Source organism: Marmota flaviventris, chromosome 1 (assembly GCF_047511675.1).
Source record: "Marmota flaviventris isolate mMarFla1 chromosome 1, mMarFla1.hap1, whole genome shotgun sequence".
NCBI classification, from domain to species: domain Eukaryota; kingdom Metazoa; phylum Chordata; class Mammalia; order Rodentia; family Sciuridae; genus Marmota; species Marmota flaviventris.
In genome coordinates, this window is record NC_092498.1 from 191,347,866 (window position 1) to 191,365,467 (window position 17,602).

At 41.9% G+C, this 17,602-nt stretch overlaps 1 protein-coding gene across 2 annotated transcripts in view; it reads right to left on the reverse strand.

Moving 5' to 3' along the window:
* Osbpl10 (oxysterol binding protein like 10) overlaps positions 1-17,602 on the reverse strand; it is a 266,818-nt gene that overhangs the window by 81,396 nt on the left and 167,820 nt on the right. The gene's annotated exons all lie outside the window — the stretch shown is intronic.

The window sequence follows — 17,602 nt, forward strand, 5'->3', positions numbered from 1 at the left end:
TTTTTTTTAAACTACATCCTCACTATCCAACAATGCCACACTGCAGATAAGAATTTATTAAGATAAATTTTGCATTTTATTAAGTCACAAATGAAATGTTCAAGTTTTTGAACATTCACAACCAAACTAACCCTACAGGTCTGTCAAGTCCAGTTCTTTCCTTTTGCAGATACCAAACCACAGTTTAGGGAGACCAGGTGACCTTGCCAAGGTCACAGAGCTTCTTTTTTGTGGCAAGGTAGGGTTGGTCCTCAGTCCTTCTGTGCCATGCTGTGCCTTAAATACTATGACTCATGATCCTATGTTCTTCCTCTTTTTTCATATATTCTAGAAGCACAACATTACTTCCTGCCTCAAAAAACAATTACGGCAAAATTTTGTCCTTTCCACTGTCCCTCATTCCCTCAAGTCACCTTCTCTCACCATCTGGAAATCAGCTGTTTGTTTTCTGATAACAAAACTGGCTCATTCCATCAACAAAGTTACAAAGACAGAAGTAAAAATTACCTGTAATCCCACCTCCCAGAGACAAGCACTGACATTTGGTGTTATTCTGGCTCTAATAATGCACAGGTATGTAATACTGTTTTTGAAAGATTATCCCTTATAAGTAACTTGTATTGCTTTAAATGATGACTAGTTTTTACTTTAAGATAGTCTACTGAGGGCAGGGAGGGAGGAAGGATGAGTGATCCGCCTTAGGGGGAGCTGTAGCTGTTGATGGGAACATGGAGATTCAATATTTTCGAATGTTTTTATGTTTGAGATTCTCTATAATAATATTTTTAATTTTTAAATTAAATTTTGCAAGGGCATGGTAGCCCATGCCTATAAACCCTCAGGAGGCTGAGGCAGGAGGATCACAAGTTTGACAGCCTCTGCAACTTAGTGAGCTCCTGTCTCAAAAAAAAAAAAAAAAAAAAAAAATGGGGGTGTAGGAGGGTTGAGGACATAGCTCAGTGGTAAAGTGCCCTTGGATTAAATCCCCAGTACTTTAATAAATATTCTTTAAGAGAGATCTTGCTATGATGTTGCCCAGGTTGGCTCTGAGCTTGCAATCCTCCTGCTTCAGCCTCCCTAGCAGTTGGGATTATAGGCACAAGCTGCTGCATTTTTTTTTTTAAAGTGGAAAAACACACACACACACAGAGAGAGAGTTATTGACTGAATTGTAGCCTCCTCCCATTCCTTCCCCAGATTCACAAGTTGAAGGCCTCTCGATGATATCTCCCGAATATAAACTTATTTGGGGGGGGGGGGGTCACAATGGAGGTAATCAAGCTAATTAAAGCAGGTCCCATTCCAATGTGAGGTATCTTTATAAGAAGGAAATTTGGACCAGGCAGCATAGAAGAAAGAGGAGGGGAAGATGCAGGGAGAAGAGGGCCATCTATGAGCCAAGGAAAGGCCTGGAGCAGCTCGTCACTCATGATCGTGAAGGGTGACCAATCTTGCCAATGACTCAATCGTACACTTCACTCCTCCAAATCCGGGAGACAGTAAGGTTCTGTGGTCCTTTCCTAATGCAGCACTAGCAAACCACACACAAGTACTGGATGCCTTTCCACAGCACCATTACAGATTTTTTTTTTAAGATTTCTTTTTTAGTTGTAGATTTTTTAAAAAGTGGACATAATACTTTTATTTTATGTGGTGCTGAGGATTGAACCCAGTGCCTCACCCATGGTAGGCCTAAGCCACAACCCCAGCCCCCTAGATATACAACGTAGCCATTAAAATGAGATAAGAGATTAAGGAAAAATAATTTTTCTTCCAGTAGGAAGATGAAACCTAGGGCCTTGCACATTCTAGGCAAGCATTCTGCCGCTGAGCTACACCCCTAAGCTCAAACCCTGGTTTTAGAACAAAAGTTCCTTCAATGCAACTTCTATTACTTATTCTCATGTACTTCTTGCTAGAAGAAAAACTGAGGCAGAGCATGTAGTGTTTTCAGAATTGTGTAATGGAAGATGGTGTAGGAGACTACACATGCCATCCCAAATGCCACTGTAGGAGATTAGACTATGCCACTGAGAAAATAGACCTGTTGGGTATAAGGATTATGGTGAGCTGATTATTTTAGAAACTATAGACTAGAAGCAGCTCTCCAAGTTGAAGTTGCCTTTTGGTAAGGCAAAGTTAGAGCTATGAAGGAACTCTCCTTTTGTCAAGATGTCTCCCTCTCTGTACCTGGAAGAGGTCAGCAAAGTCACTGTGGACTAAGGACAGGACCAAGTCAAGTCTGCAGGACAAGCCTTACTCTCATTTGCCGAGCTCTTTGTGCACCTGCCAACCTCCCATACCTGTCCCTGTTTCCGAAGAGGGTGGCATTGAAGCCTGAGGTCTAAGCCACCCCAAGAACTACTCATTTCTCTAAGTATCTACCGCCTACAATACAAAGCATACACGCATGGCCTTGAATTTTTGCTTTAATCTGTCTTTTGTTACAGGGGTCCCAACTAAGAACCACAAACTCCTCTACAACATCTACACAAAAGTTTAGAAGTTGATTCCATGCATAAATAATGAATGCTAACATGTTGGTAACAAAGGGTGCCAGATACAAACGAAATAATCTCTTATGCTGCTGTCAAAGGAAAAGCCACAGCCTCACAGGAGTTTTCTGAGTAGGAGGGATGATCACATGACTCTGCATTCACTACTCATTTTTCTACACTCTCTGCCTCCCCCAGATATAAATCCAAACATGATCCTGAATGTGGATCAAGAACACTTTCTGGACACAAGGTTGGCCTCCCTCACAAAATACCCTGAACCAGGGCTTCCGTAAACACTGTTCTCTGAAACAGGCTACTCCCTGCTTATTTTAATTAAAAAAATAATTTAAAAAAATTTAAAACTACAAAAGTAATACTAAAGAAAATAAAATACACATAACATACCCAAAATAAGAAATATTAACATCTTGGTATATGAACTTGTTATGAATCTATATTCATATGTAGTTATATAACTTGTACTTTTAATGAAAATTGTTACCCACCATAATGGTGCATATAACATTTAATTCTACATGTCAGTAAATTTCTATAGTACTATTTGAAATAATGCAGATCATTCCATCACATAAGTATGCCATAAATTTTTGGTCAATTCTGTACCACTGGACATTACAATGATGTCTTAACTCTCCTCGACAAATAACCATTCAACCAATTTCTCTGTAGCTAAATCTTAGCATAAGTTTTCAATGATTTTCTTAAAAAAGAGGATTTGCTGGGTTTAAAGGTATTTAACATGTTTTAAGGCTTTTTAATACCGCCAGCTCATCACTAGGGGAAAAAAAAAAAAAGTTGCAGTAATTTGTACTTCCTCATTAATGTGTGAACTGTCCTTATTCTCCAACATCACATTTTTCCTAAAAAAAAAAATTTCACAGGGAGAAAAACCTCAAAACCAGTTTTTCACTGTTCACATGCCTCCTTTAAATGGGGTTTAAAAAAAAAAAAGCCAGGAAGCTTCCATATCTAGTAAATAAAATTTAAGCAAGTAAGACTAAGTGCTTTCCTTCATGAGGATGGAGGATCAAGTGTAGAAACTGGGGTGGGCCCTATTGTGGAGGGTAAGATGGCACCCATGGATGGAAGGGAAAACCCGAGGAAAGGTGGGTGGGTGATGACAGGGAGAACAGAGATCCAGGAGCACTCAAAGAACAAAAGCACTCTCCTAAAAGTTTCCAGGAACAAGAAGGGGAAATACTTCCTGCCGTCCCTATAAACATAAGGAAACCCAACACCACCTGAATCTTGCTAGTTATGATGTCCCTAGAACTCAATGGGTCAAGGAGGAACATTCCCCACCTAAAGCTCTGGATCTGATGTGAACCCAACATTTAGCCTAAGGGCAAACGCGGACAGCAGCCCTACTCCTCCTCCCCTCTCCTTCTCACCTCCACTATAAAGTCATACCAGTACCATCCACGTCCATGAACCGCAAGGGCATTTCACAGCCAGGGAAAGCGAGGAACTTTCTGGTTTACAAAAGCACTTTCACATCCACAATCTCTCATTCTCCCAACTCTGCCCTCGCCACAAGGCAGGGCTAGTTACTTGTCATTCCCATTTTATACAATCCTAGGGCTAGAAGGGTCAACCATTTGTCTAAACCATAATCTGTGGAAGAGGGGACAGTGCCAAGGATGCAAACCTCTCTGGCCCCTAACCTCATTCCCTGAAGACACACAAGACAAGCTGCTCCAAGCTGCTCCCATGGATCTAGGTATAGATGTTCACATGCACACTGTACATGGCTCACCTTGAGGGATCTTCTAAGTGGAGGATGCAGATGCTCAGCTGGTGGTTGCATCACCAGAGAGTTCATCCTAAGGATGAGGATACCCTGAGACAAGCTCTCCATGGTAAGAGTCACAGAAAGCAAAAGCAAGCAAGAAGGGGATCACACTGGGTAAGGGACTGTTCTGTAAATGAGGCAGGACTGTCACTCAAGCGTTTAAAAGCTTCTCTCAGTTCTCTAACTCAGAAACCATTAAGCATGCACCATGTAAAAGCCAAAATAGAAACCAAAAGGCTGCTTTCCTAACCAGCTTTCGGTGTTTTCCGATTAACCTACCACCCCTCTTCATGCAATGCTGGTACTCTATCAAGCTATTTTCTCTTATAGGTACAGATGGTACAAACCAAACACCACCCCATACGAAACTGGGGCATCTCCTGGAGGATGCCTCACCTCCATTCACTCATGTCACCCCCCCCACACACACACACACGCTTAGCCTATCTCAAAGGAGCACCAAGTTTCTAGATATTTAACCTACTGCAGGGAAATTCTTTTGGTTTGCAAGGAGAATAGGTTGTCTGAAAATTCCTCAAGAAAAACAAATGCCAACAGACATCTGTATTGTCAGTCCAGCTTGGCCACTTATATAACCAGCCTGAACTCTAGCTCATAAATCCTTAAAACTTTAAATACTCATTTTATCAGACGTCCAAAGTTACAGACCACATTGTTCTCTCTTCCTGTTAAAATGAGTTTTACTACTGTCAATTGCTTTCAAGAAGAAACACATCTCCAAAGGGTGCTTGAAAGAGGAAAGAAAAAAAATGGACAAGAATTTCACCCCTCGAGGCAAATCCTGTGCAGCCTTTGAGCCTTAGCAAATGAAACTCTGGAGACACAAATGCATTTATCAGGAATCTGCTTCATTAAGCTGAAAGGGGAAGTTATGTTAAGGGATAAGCCACCAGTAATTAATATTTATTGTATCCCCACTGGGCAAATGACAATGTAGTTACCATTTTACAGAAGACAGAACACAATTCTGGCACACGAACTGCTTACAACATAAACCTCACAATGCTCAAATATGAGACAAAATAATGTCTTTCAACACACATGCTCTGTGAAGAGGCCAAACACCCCTCACAGATGGCTATATGTGGAGCTGTTTTCTGGTGACATCCTCGTTCCTTTCCCCCACTTCTCCACGTGCACACACTTTTAAAGAAAGGGGTACGGTTCATGACCACTGCTTGTGTAAACGCGCGCGCGCACACACACACACACACACACACAAAAGGATCAGCTCCATCCATGTCTGTCCCACACATCAGCCCAGTCTGCCGATTCAATCCATCCATCCACTGCCATGCTGTGAACTCTGTGGGTAGGGCCCATGGGATACCATTCATCAAAGGACACTGCTCATGGGAGAGGGCTGGACATGCTTGTTGAGTGGATAGAGGAGAGGGAAGAGAGACAAGGGGGAGAAGGGAGGACGAGTGAAAGGAAGGGGAATGAAGAGAGGGAGGAGGACACAAGGATGGAGGGAGAGAAAAGGGGAAGGAGGGAGAGAGCCCAGGGTTTCTGGAAGTTTCTGCAAGCTGGCAAACCCAAGCGCTCCTTTCCATTGATTAACATTGTTACTACTTCCACTCATGGAGGAAATTCTCCCCTTTAGCCTGGCACCCTGAACTTCAGCCTTGCCCTTTAGTGCCCCCCTATACTAGTCTCGCAGAATGCATGAAACATGTTAATTGATCATTGGACAGCTCTAGGCATATTCCCCTCAAGATTCTTAAAGCTTAACTAAATCTTATGATCTTGGGATAAACAAGGCTCTGCCTGAATGATCCAGTGTCTTCCATGTAATGCTTTCTCCTAATTTCTCCCCCCAGTGCTGGGAATTGAACCCAGGGCCTATCACATGTGAGGCAAATGCTCTACCACTGAGCTACATCTCCAGCCCTATTTTGAGACAGGGTCTCATTCAGCTGCCAAAGGTGGCCTCAAACCTGCTATCCTCCTGCCTCCTGAGTGGCTGGGGTTACAGGAGTGTACCACCAAGCCCAGCTCCTAGTTATTTTACTCTTCCTTCAGAGCCCAATGGGTTGCATTCACAGCTAGCCTTCCACCATCCCCACCCACAAAAGGCCACGATTCCTCATCACTCAGAGTGCACCATGGCTGTGGCTAAATACATTATTAATTAATCTTTCTCTTCCTTATTGGGCTCTGAGCTCCATAAAGACAAGGACAACACCTAGGACAAGGCACAGCACACTGCAGACAAAAACTACTAGGGAGTTAAAAGAATAAGTGAACATATGAAGGAGAGCACTTTGCATCTTGAGGCCTGGGACCTGACTATTCTCCATTCCAAGGATTCGGGAAGACAGTAGGGTCTGTGGAACCAAGAGATGGGTCTATTAAAAAAAAAAAAAAGTATCAATCTAAATGAGCATCAATGTAACTTTAAAGTTGACCATGAAGATGGTATACAATATCAATACTGGGGAAAAAGAAAGAATGGGTTGTTTTTTTTTTTTTTTTTCTTCCTGGATCTTAAGACTGGGAACTCAGCCAAGGGACAAGATTTCAATTTTTTCTGTGTATCTCCCAAGAGCTGGTTCATCGTGGCCACAGTTTAGTAGCAGAGTAGAAACCACCCAAGCTAGTTCCAGGAGAAGGTTTATTATATGGATACAGGAACAAGACATCAAGAATCTTCTAGAAAGAACTCCTCCTTCCTCCCTTTCCTTTCCTTCTCTATCATCTCTGCCCTCTTCCCTCAGTTTCACACACACCCTTTTCCCTCTTATTCAACTAAGTTTCCTTTACTTATTCAAATTTCAGCAGAGCCATTGGAGCCAAGTCCACCAGTCTCTGTTCTCCCTCAGATTTGAGGGAAAGTGGATGTGATTTGACAGCCTTGGGTCAGATGCACACCCTGGTCCAGTCAGTTGACACTGATGTGGAGAATAGAGGTCTTGGGACACGATAGTCTATATACACTTACCTATCACTTCAGCTTAGGGTCTCCCCTCTACCCACTTTTCTTTGTGCTGTTTAACCCAGTATAGACTCTGATACTCATGAGATAAAAGGAAAAGTGCCAATACTGTGGATCCTTTCTTTTTGAGGTCTCAAATTCCTGTGCTCAAGCGATTCTCCAACCTCAGGCCCCCCGAGTAGCTGAGACTAAAAAGAAAAGCAATGTGCCATCACGCCTGGCTGCAAAAACCCTGAAAACTCATTTCACGAGAAGATTTCAGTCAACTGAAACATCAGTCAACACTTATCAAAACCAACCAGCTGAACCCTGAGACATTTCCCTAAATAATGCTTGTGTGACATGAACACCAGGGTCCCACGGCTTCCTGTGTAACTTCTGATAAATGTTTATGATAACCATCACTACAACCAACTCCAAAACACCCCTTTTTAACTTGCAGCACAATTTTATAATGAAGTCAATGGAATCTTCCAGGTTACAGAGGTGTCAAAGAGACAAGAGCTCAATCCACAGCCCTCTCTCAGCTCTCTCTCTCATATTCTATGATGATTTCTAAGACCTAGAAAACCACTCACCTAGCTGTGCTATTTTTTTTTTCCATATCAGATCCACAGACCTAACACTTCAATTAACTTTGTGGAAATTACAATTACCACAAGGAGCTCTGGATTTTGCAGCGTGAAGCAATCGTCTTTTAAAAGCCCTCTTGTGTTTTCCTCCTGTAGTGGTGATTAAGGCAGTTCTTTTTCATAGGAAAAAAAATTTTCTTTTGACCATCATCAGAGAAAGAAAAATGGCTGGCTCATCAATAACTACTTGGAAAATATAGCATAGAACAGGACTCACAAAAGGTGCCTTGCACATCTTGTCCCTGCCTCCCCATGAATATACCACTGCTTGGAAAACAGCACCTCTCCATTTTCTCGGTTACAACTACCTACAAATCCTTTCTTCCTTGTCCCTCAGGGTCAAAGTCCTTGCTACCAGGCTTCCAGAGCCCTTTCTCAGTTCATGAAATCTTCCTGACTTCTCAGGTCAGAGGTCGCCATGTCCCCAGTTCCCCGAAGCTCTCGCCTTGAGGTCTGGGGAACAGGCCCATACCACGCTTCTTTAGCGCCTGGCCAGTGTAGGTCGGTGCCATTCAGGTCCTTAATGAACCGCTGAGCACATCCTTCAGGATTCAGGTCCATGATTCCATCTCCAGATTTGTTCTCTCTGGGCAAAAATGCTCTACTTTAATTTTTAAATTTGTGCCTGTAGTTGAGGTGGCCTAATTTTGGCTAATCCAGGCATTTACAGAAGGAAAATGCATTTCCTCTTCAGAAAATTCTTGGAAATTTATCATCTCCCTTTAGACTCATCTGTGCAGTGCAAATTCACCATCTTAACTAAACTTTTAAGAAGTTTATATTATGAGCTCCTCTTCCTGATATTTTCTCATATGTCCCAACTGCAAAATAAAAACATGCTATAATTCTTTTCTGCACTTACAATGTAAATACATATTTCACTCCAGGGATAAATTGGCCTTATTTTCACATACATTAGCAATAAAAGATAGCAACCCGCATGAGGAAACGCTCACTGGCTCCCTGCGTAGGCTGTGGGTTGTATATCTCACCTTCCACCCCACTCCAACGCATCAAAACCCAAAAACCTATGCATCTGAAAAACTGGCAGTTCCTCTTAATAAAACTATTTTTTAAAATATTGCTTCAAGTTTAAATATCTGTTAAAATAAAAGCAGCTTTATTAAATTCTAAGGACAATTTCCTCTGCATTCACATTGAGTAGGCATTCCTTAAGGGCTCTTCTACCTCTGAAAAGCCTGGTTAATCTGAAGAACAATGGCTATCTTTGCCCACTCTGTTGCTGCCCCCTGCTGACCAAAGGTTGGACCAGACATAGCATCTCCTGAGAACATGGTGGCTGGGTGCCAAGCCCCATGAGGAGCAACAAAGGGGCCTTTAAGACAGTCTCTTAAAGGTCTTAAGGAGGAAAAGAGAAGACAAAACATACACATATGAAATAATAAAGCAGTATAATTTTGTAGTATTTATCTGCTCAGGACAGTCCAGACCAGTAGAGTTCTGGGAAGGGTGAAGCGTATAAAGACGGAGGTACCGTATAGGCTAGTGGTTCCCCATCTTTTCACCACCAAGGAACCCCACTGCACTCAGCATGAACTTCTTGCTTTTAGCAATTCATCTTCATAAGAAAACCAGAGTACCAGCACATGACCACTTATATTTAGCCAGGAGTAAAGGAACATAGATGACCGAATTTAGGGATTTTCAAATGATAAAAATAACTCGTAAGATTCTGGAATCTCTGAACCTTAAGATGCTATCTCATGAGATTTTTCAGGAAGTCTGGGAATATCAGATTTAATGACAAGGCTCTGTACTACAAGCATTTTCCTCTTGAGGGTCCTCAGCTTTCATTAGACTGTCAAAGGGACTTTGAGAATCTAATTGATCTTTTTGCCAATGGTCAATTGGCAATTTAATAATCAAATCTAATGGATCATTAGTCTAAATGATCAAATCTAATCATGTTCCAGTGATCGACCAATTAATACATACAAATTAAAGGTCCAGGGATGATAAGCAAGGATCTCCTGGTACAGATTAAGGGAGAGGCCACTCTGTTCTGAGATGCTAACACTCAAGTGTAAACTAGGGAACAAGACTCTTCATTTCCTTTGAGACAAAGGGGAGAGGGTTATGCCACTTTAACACCCCCACCACTCCCATCAACAAATTTAAAGATTTTAAGGTGGGGCAACTACAGGCCCCAATTCTTAACCATTAACTCTGTGTGGCTGGTTCTCCGTGGCATGGTCAGAACTGGTTTGAGAAACAGGAGTTTGCTGTCTGACTTTGCTATGTAATAATAGGTACAAATCAACCACCTGAAATGCTTGCAGGCACTAATTTTAAACTCAGTTTCCTGGAAAATTAATAATATACAAACAAAAAGCAGAGACTGTACATCTGAGTTCCCACCCAGTGACCATGTTTATTGGTGGAGGCAGCCCCATCCCCGTCCCAAGAAGCTGCAGAGAGGCTGCAGGCTCAGGACCAATTTCTGCATGTTGTTTCATCTTTCTTGGACTCGGTTTACTCTCCTGTACAATGGGGTGCATGATAGTGCCTATCACTCAGACTTGATGTGAAGAATGAATTGGAAACACTCCTAATACACGGGATTGTTATGCAATGTCTGGCTGCTGTTCCCACAGCTGCTACTATTGTTCTGATGACTGTGATGACACATACAGAGCGTAAGAGGAAAAAAAATGTACCCCAATGGTAGTCATGGTGAACACCAGTGGAAAACTAAACACAGATGGGGCATTTCCATCCTGGGGTCATTTTAGCCAGACATCATGAAAACCTGCTTATTTAGGAAGCAATATATTCCAAGCAAAACATACTTCTCTATCAATCATTTGCCTAAAGTTTTTTTTTAAATAAATAATTTTACCAAATCAAATTAGCCAATTCTCATTTTTCATCGTAGTTATGTTGTATAAATTAGAATACTGAACTATCACTACTAGGGTAAATAGTTAGGTTTTTAAGCCTCTGGTCACATTTTCAATCAAAATGTCATGTCCTCTGCCAAAGCCTCCTAGAACACGGCAGTTTCATTAGCGCTGACAACCAACCCTTCCCAACGTCACTCTTTTCCTGTGTAACACTTGGCAGGTGCAGCAGCAGCGCACACACACTCCCACCAGCACCATCTACAGTTTCACTTGTGCACTGTTTTAGTTATCCCAGCGGTCAACCAGGTTCCAAAATATTTACTGGAAAACTCTAGAATAATTCAGAAACTTTGGACTTGCACACCGTTCTGCATAGCATGATGAAATCTCAGTGGGCACTGCTCCATCCCGCCTGGGATGTGAATCAAGCCTCTGCCCATGTAGCATATCCCAACTATTCGTGCTACCTGTCTCTTAACAACTGTCTTGGACTGCTGCATTATTCCACGCTTGGGCTCCAGTAACCCTTATTTTCACTAATAATGACCCCAAAAGCATGAGTAGTGTGATGCTGACAATTAGATGTTTCCATAAAGGAACCATGAAGTACTTCCATTAAGTCAGGAAGTGAAGTTTCTTAAAGAAAACTAATTGTATGCTGAGGTTGCTAAATCCTATGGAATTTACTTTAATTTCTTAATGCCGTATTAAAACTTCATAGGAAAAGTAGTATATATAGGATAGGTACTACCCTCATATTCAGGTGTCTACTAGGGGTCTTCAGACATCTCTCCACTGTACAAAAGGAGGGACTATTATACAATCAATATGGTGGTAATGTTTTTAGAAAGTCACGAACAGCAAATTAGCAAATACTGAACCATTGTTCTAGGAGAAATGGGTGTGTATCTCATGTAAATTAAAACCCTAAATGCTTGTAACATCCAAGTATGTTCCATTTATTTATTCTAATTTGTTATGTAGGACAGCAGAATGCATTTCAATTCATAGTCCATATATGCAGCACAATTTTTCATGTCTGGTTGTACATAGAATCACACCATTCTTGTGTTCATACATGTACTTAGGCTAATGATGTCCATCTCATTCCACCATATTTCCTTCCCCCGACCCGTGCCCCCTTCCTTCCCCTCCCCCTCCCCTTTGCCCTATCTAAAGTTTCCTCCCATGCCCCCTCCACCCGGTCCCCATTATGGATCAACATCCTTATATCAGAAAACATTCCACATTTGTTTTATTTAGAATTGGTTTGTCCCATTTTACAAAAGGAAATTTGGGAGTAAAAGTGGTGAGCAACTTGCCAGAGGACATCTCACTAACAGATGGCAAAGAGGGTTCAAATCCCACACAGCTAGCCCCAGAGCGAGTGCATCTTAGCTGGCACATCTTGTGGCACACCACCCCTGCCGTCTGCATCCTTCAGGCAATTCTGAGGCTCAAACAGGGAGGCAGAGCAGAGCCATGTACAGTCTCAGCTGGAAACGTGTGCATCTGGCAATAATTAGCCCATCTTTGCAATGACCACAAGCACACTGTGAGTACTAATTTTGAAGTTCCAAATAATTTCAGCAAGTAGGCAAATTTGCAAATGCAAAATATGTGAATGAGGATAAACCATATTTAAAAATTTTGTCTTCACTTTCCTAATCTTCAGAAACTTTCTCCCCTACAAATCGAACATTTTTCATGCTGCACCTATTTTTGAAACATACAAGCCAGTCAGTGCTAGCCAAGAAGGATGTAACACTTCTGACTCCGAGTGATGTCAAACTTTTGGCTTTCTGCCTCCACACAATGCCCTTCACTAAGCTTGCTTACTTCATTTATTGTCCATATGCACCATAGTACTACATGTTTGTATTTGATTGCCACCTGTCTTCCCTTTAAAAACATTTCATTTGCTTTTTATTTATGCATGACACTAGAATATATTGACATACATACATTCTTATGGTTGTACATGATGTGGAGTTACGCTGTTCACATGGGAATGAACCTAGGAATGTTGTATCTGATTCATTCTAATGTCTTTCCCATTCCCATCATTGTTTGCTTTTGCTGTACTGGGGATTAAACCCAGGAGTGCTGTATCACTGAGCTACATCCCCCAACCCATTTTTCGTTTTGAGACAGGGTCTCACTAAAGTCTGGCCTTGAACTTGAGATCCTCCTGCCTCAGCCTCCCAAGTCTCTGGGATTACAGGTATGTGCCAGCATACCCACATACTCTATTTTTGTAAATCAGCCATTATCTCAAACTGAGTTTTGTGTTTTTTGTTTTTTTTTTAAACATACCCTCCCTCCTTTGATGCATTAGTGTTGCTCTCATAGCCAACAACACTGTAGCTCAGGCCTGAACAAAGTGTATCTAACACGGGCATTTTCCCTGTAAGACACATCACAGCCTTCTTGCTCTCAGGAACACTAGACAGCACTTCAGCCTTACACTTGGTAGCTACTTAATACTGCAAAATAAAATACATAAATATGCACAAAAAAAATGTGCACTAAACAGACTGTCAAAAGAACACTTGAAGTACAAGACTGGAATAAGGCGGCAGAGCATGGCCTTGTCCTGTCTCTGCTGGGAATGGCACTTCCAGTAATTCAGATGTTCACAGCTGTATGTCCATGACCAACCACAAGTGCACCCACAGTATTGATCCTGGCCGGGGACTGCAAATGAATTACAGCGAGCAGACAAATTTGCCAATACAGAATCTGCAAACGGGGATCGGCTGTGTGTTTTTAAAAATTATGAGAATATTTTGAAAGTCTAGAGCTATCAAAATGATGCAAATAAATCTTGGAATGTGTGTGCACGTGTGCTCGTGGACACGTGCAGGGTTATGGGAAACCATTTATTTATCTTCATTTCTCACATGATTATAGGTTCCCCTGATTACTGAAAGACAACACTTATTCACCACTATCTCCACTTCAGAACAGGCAGCTCAACTTGACGCAATTATTTTAAAGTTCTGTGATGAATAATAAATCAGTACCATCTTCACCACTGCACTTACTCGATCGAGTTCAGAAAATATACTCAAAGACATGGCCCCGGAGCTTAAAAGGTATCGATTCCAATGTAGCATAAAGCTCCTCAATATCACCCCCCTCCTCCTGTGAGTAAGTCATCCTCTGGGCAGCCTCCACCCAACAGGCCTCACTGGGTCCCAGAGCAGACCGTCCTCGCAGCTGCTAAAGGATGTCCACCTATGGATTCCACTTTGGCTTCCTTTAAACACTATTGTTTTCTTTACAGTTCACAGGGGCACCATTTTGTAAAGACTTTTTAAAGTTGCATGATCTAGAACCTTCCTGTTTGTAAGGTTTTGATTTCTCTATGAGAAAGGGTGTACTCAATTTTGAATTAGGTTGTCTTTAACTGTTAATATCAACCACACCTGCTTTATCAATGTGGATGCACATCCCACTCATTTTGACCCCTGAAACATATGACATTAAGCTATAGCTATCTTGGAACTTCTCACTCCTAAGCATTTCAGCACACATCTCCTAAGATTCAGGACACCCTAATCCTATATCACAATTCCACTATCTCAACTTCATAAAATGAACAGTACTTCCATTGAATGATCAGATGCGCGGGTTGTCCAAAAATATGAAGGTCCACATATAGAACGTGGTTGTTGCCATGTTGCCGGAGCCTCCCTCCATTTCCCAGAACACTGACATCTGAAGAGAAGAGGCCTATGGTCACAGAGGGCCCCACATAGAATATTTGTCCGATTGTTCCCTTACAGTGGTGTTCAGTCAGCTTCTCTATCTCCTATATTTTCTGTGAACCAGCAGGTAAGTCTGAAGGTCTGAGTAGACTCAAGCTGGGGAAAACTCATGTGATTGAGAATGTCATGGTCCTATCAGCCAGCACATCATGCCAACTATAAATAGAACAAGGTGCAAAACACCAGGTCACATGCTCACTCTGGCCGTCAGCCAGTCATCACTGGTACAGGATGAACACAAATATACCTAACAACAGCCTGCTCCTGGGGACCTCTCACCTAATGGCTTTGTCCTTTCTCAACAGTCTCTACCTAAATCGATCACTTCACTGGGGATTGCAATGTGGTAATTTCCAAATTCTATCATTCCTTCTAATTTATTAACAGACATTCTCCCCTTCTCCAACTTGCCGCTCTTTACTATCATCATAGATGCTTGGACCACCATTTTCTTTCTCAAGTATTACCATGTTTTTTGACACACACCATCACTCTGAGCACTTCCTTGCTTCTTGGTACAATGTTCCAGACTTTTTTTTTTTTTTTTTTTTTTTTTTTTTGGCAAACCTGGAATCAGTCATATCAGCACTGGCAAATTTTGAATGAAAAAAAAAAATCTGACTTTTTAAAAGGCCCGTGTACACACGTACACGCACACGTACCCCTGAACTGAGGACAATATACCAATCAGGCTAGAAGTTGACCTGCTAGCAGGGTTCTTGCGAGCGTTCAGGCAAGAGTGAGCCATGCTGGCAATGGTCAGAGGTCAGACGCTGAATATAAATTGAAAGAAGTGATGGGACCTTCTCAAAATTCTTCTAAAAGGAAAAAAAAGGGAATAAATGACAAAGAATGACCTTATGATGTAAAATCTGAGCAAGGAGGATTAAGTTCCTACCTTATTACCAAAGTTCCGTTTTGGCTGGGCATGGTGGCCACACCTGTAATCCCAGTGGCTCAGGAGGCTGAGGCAGGAGGACTGCAAGTTCAAAGCGCCCCTCAGCAATGGTAAGGCACTAAGCAACTCAGTGAGACCCTGTCTTTGAATACAAAATAGGGCTAGGGATGTGGCTCAGTGGTTGAGTGTCCCCAAGTTCAATCCCCAGTACAAAAAAAAAAAAAAAAATCCCATTTTGGAAATGTGGGTATAGCTACTTTGAGATACTAAGTGTCCCTGTTGAGCTTCACCAGGGCAGCCAGCCCACAGCTGGCACTCAACAGGAGCATGGCACTCAGGGAAGGAGTTAGGACAGAAAGCACCAACTTATGGTGAAAAATGGTACCTAATATGTCCACAGCAGCATTATTCACAATACCCAAAAGGCAGAAGCAGCCCAAATGCCCATCAAAAGATGGATGGATACACAAGTATGGAATATCCATACGGTGATTACTCAGACACAACAAGGAACAAAGATAGGTTGAGTATTCCTAATGTGAAGGTATGAAATCCACAATTCTCCAAAAACCAAAACTGTTTGAGCATCCACATATCATGAGTAGAAAATTCTATACTTGACCCTCATGTGACAGGTGTAGTCAAGAAGGTGGGTCACCAAAAATATTGGGTAAATATATCTTCAGGCTCTATGTGTAACAAATGAATTTCATAATGAGACTTGGTCCCATCCCCAAGATCTCAGTAAGTATAGGCAAATATTCTAAAACCTGAAAAAATCCAAAATCCAAGGTACTTCTCACCCCAACCACTTTCAATAAAGGGTATTCAACCTGTTCCGATACTTGCTGCAAGATAAATGCACCTCAAAAACATGTTAGGTGAGAGACACCAGACATAAAAAGTCCATTTATACAAAATATCCAGAACAGGGAAATCCACAGAACCAAGACTAGCGGCCGTCCGGGGCTGGGGGAGGAGGTGATAAGGGATGGACAGATACAAGTGGTGGAACATAAGGATAAGGAAATAATTCCATAAGATGGGCCCACTGTGCTGACCCCCACACACATACTTTACTTTCCCAGAAGCAATTTACCTGCAGCCCTGCTTGGTTTAAGTGTACAGGATATGTCACATTCCTCAGCAAACTACCTCTTATCTGCAGGAGAAATGCAAGCCCCAAATAATGTCAATCAGAGGAACCCAAGTTACCCTGAAGGGGGGACTTTTGTGACCCTTCTCACAGATCAGATCCCAGAACTCAGGGAGATAAGGATAGTTTCCCTCTAACCATAAAAAAAGTCTAAGAATGTATGGTTAAGAATCCAATTAGAACTGGTCAGCATGGGCCAAAGGGACCTAGAGTTGCCATAGCAGAGGGGACTTAAAAGTTTGATGTTCATCATGCTGTCAGTCAAAAGTCAAGAGGTTGATCTGGGTGGGACTCTCTGGAAACTTCTCTGGGATCCACAATGAAACTGGAGCAGGGGAGGCACATGGTCCCTGGGAGGACCCACTCTCCCCCTTGAATGTGTCCCTTTTTGCCCTTTCCAATCCCTTCTAATAAACTCAAGCCTGTTACTCTGAGCGCCACGCCTGAAATCTTTGACTTGATCACAAGAATAAGGGCTTGAAAGGGGGAGTCTTCAAGCTGCCTCATTTTCTTGGAAGGCCCCAGTCCTGTAACAGAAGGTCTGGAGGACCAATTGCTTAAAAGGGATGGGCTTTCCTCCTGCAGTGATGAAAACATTTTGGAACTAGATAGAGAGTAGTTGCACAACAGTGAATCAACCAAAATAAATATATACCACTGAATTCTTCACCTTAAAATGGCTAATCATGTTAAAAAATTTAAAGTGAAATTCCCTTATTTTTATAAGAAAAAAATTACTTACTCATCAAGATCAGATAATCCTTAATCCTGTACTAAAAAATATAAATGTAATTAGTGTAAAAAAATTAATCTGAATAAACAACATCAAGACTTAGGAGCAAGTCACCTCTACTCTTTAGAACTAGGTTTTCTCAACACACAAAGCCTTTTGAAAAGTTCAACCTAAAAACCAAGTTGCAAAGTGGGATCTCAGCGCTGACAGCATGGTAGGGAGAAACAGCCCCGCCGCTGCTTCTTGTGACCTCTGGCTCCCAGGAACAATGAACAG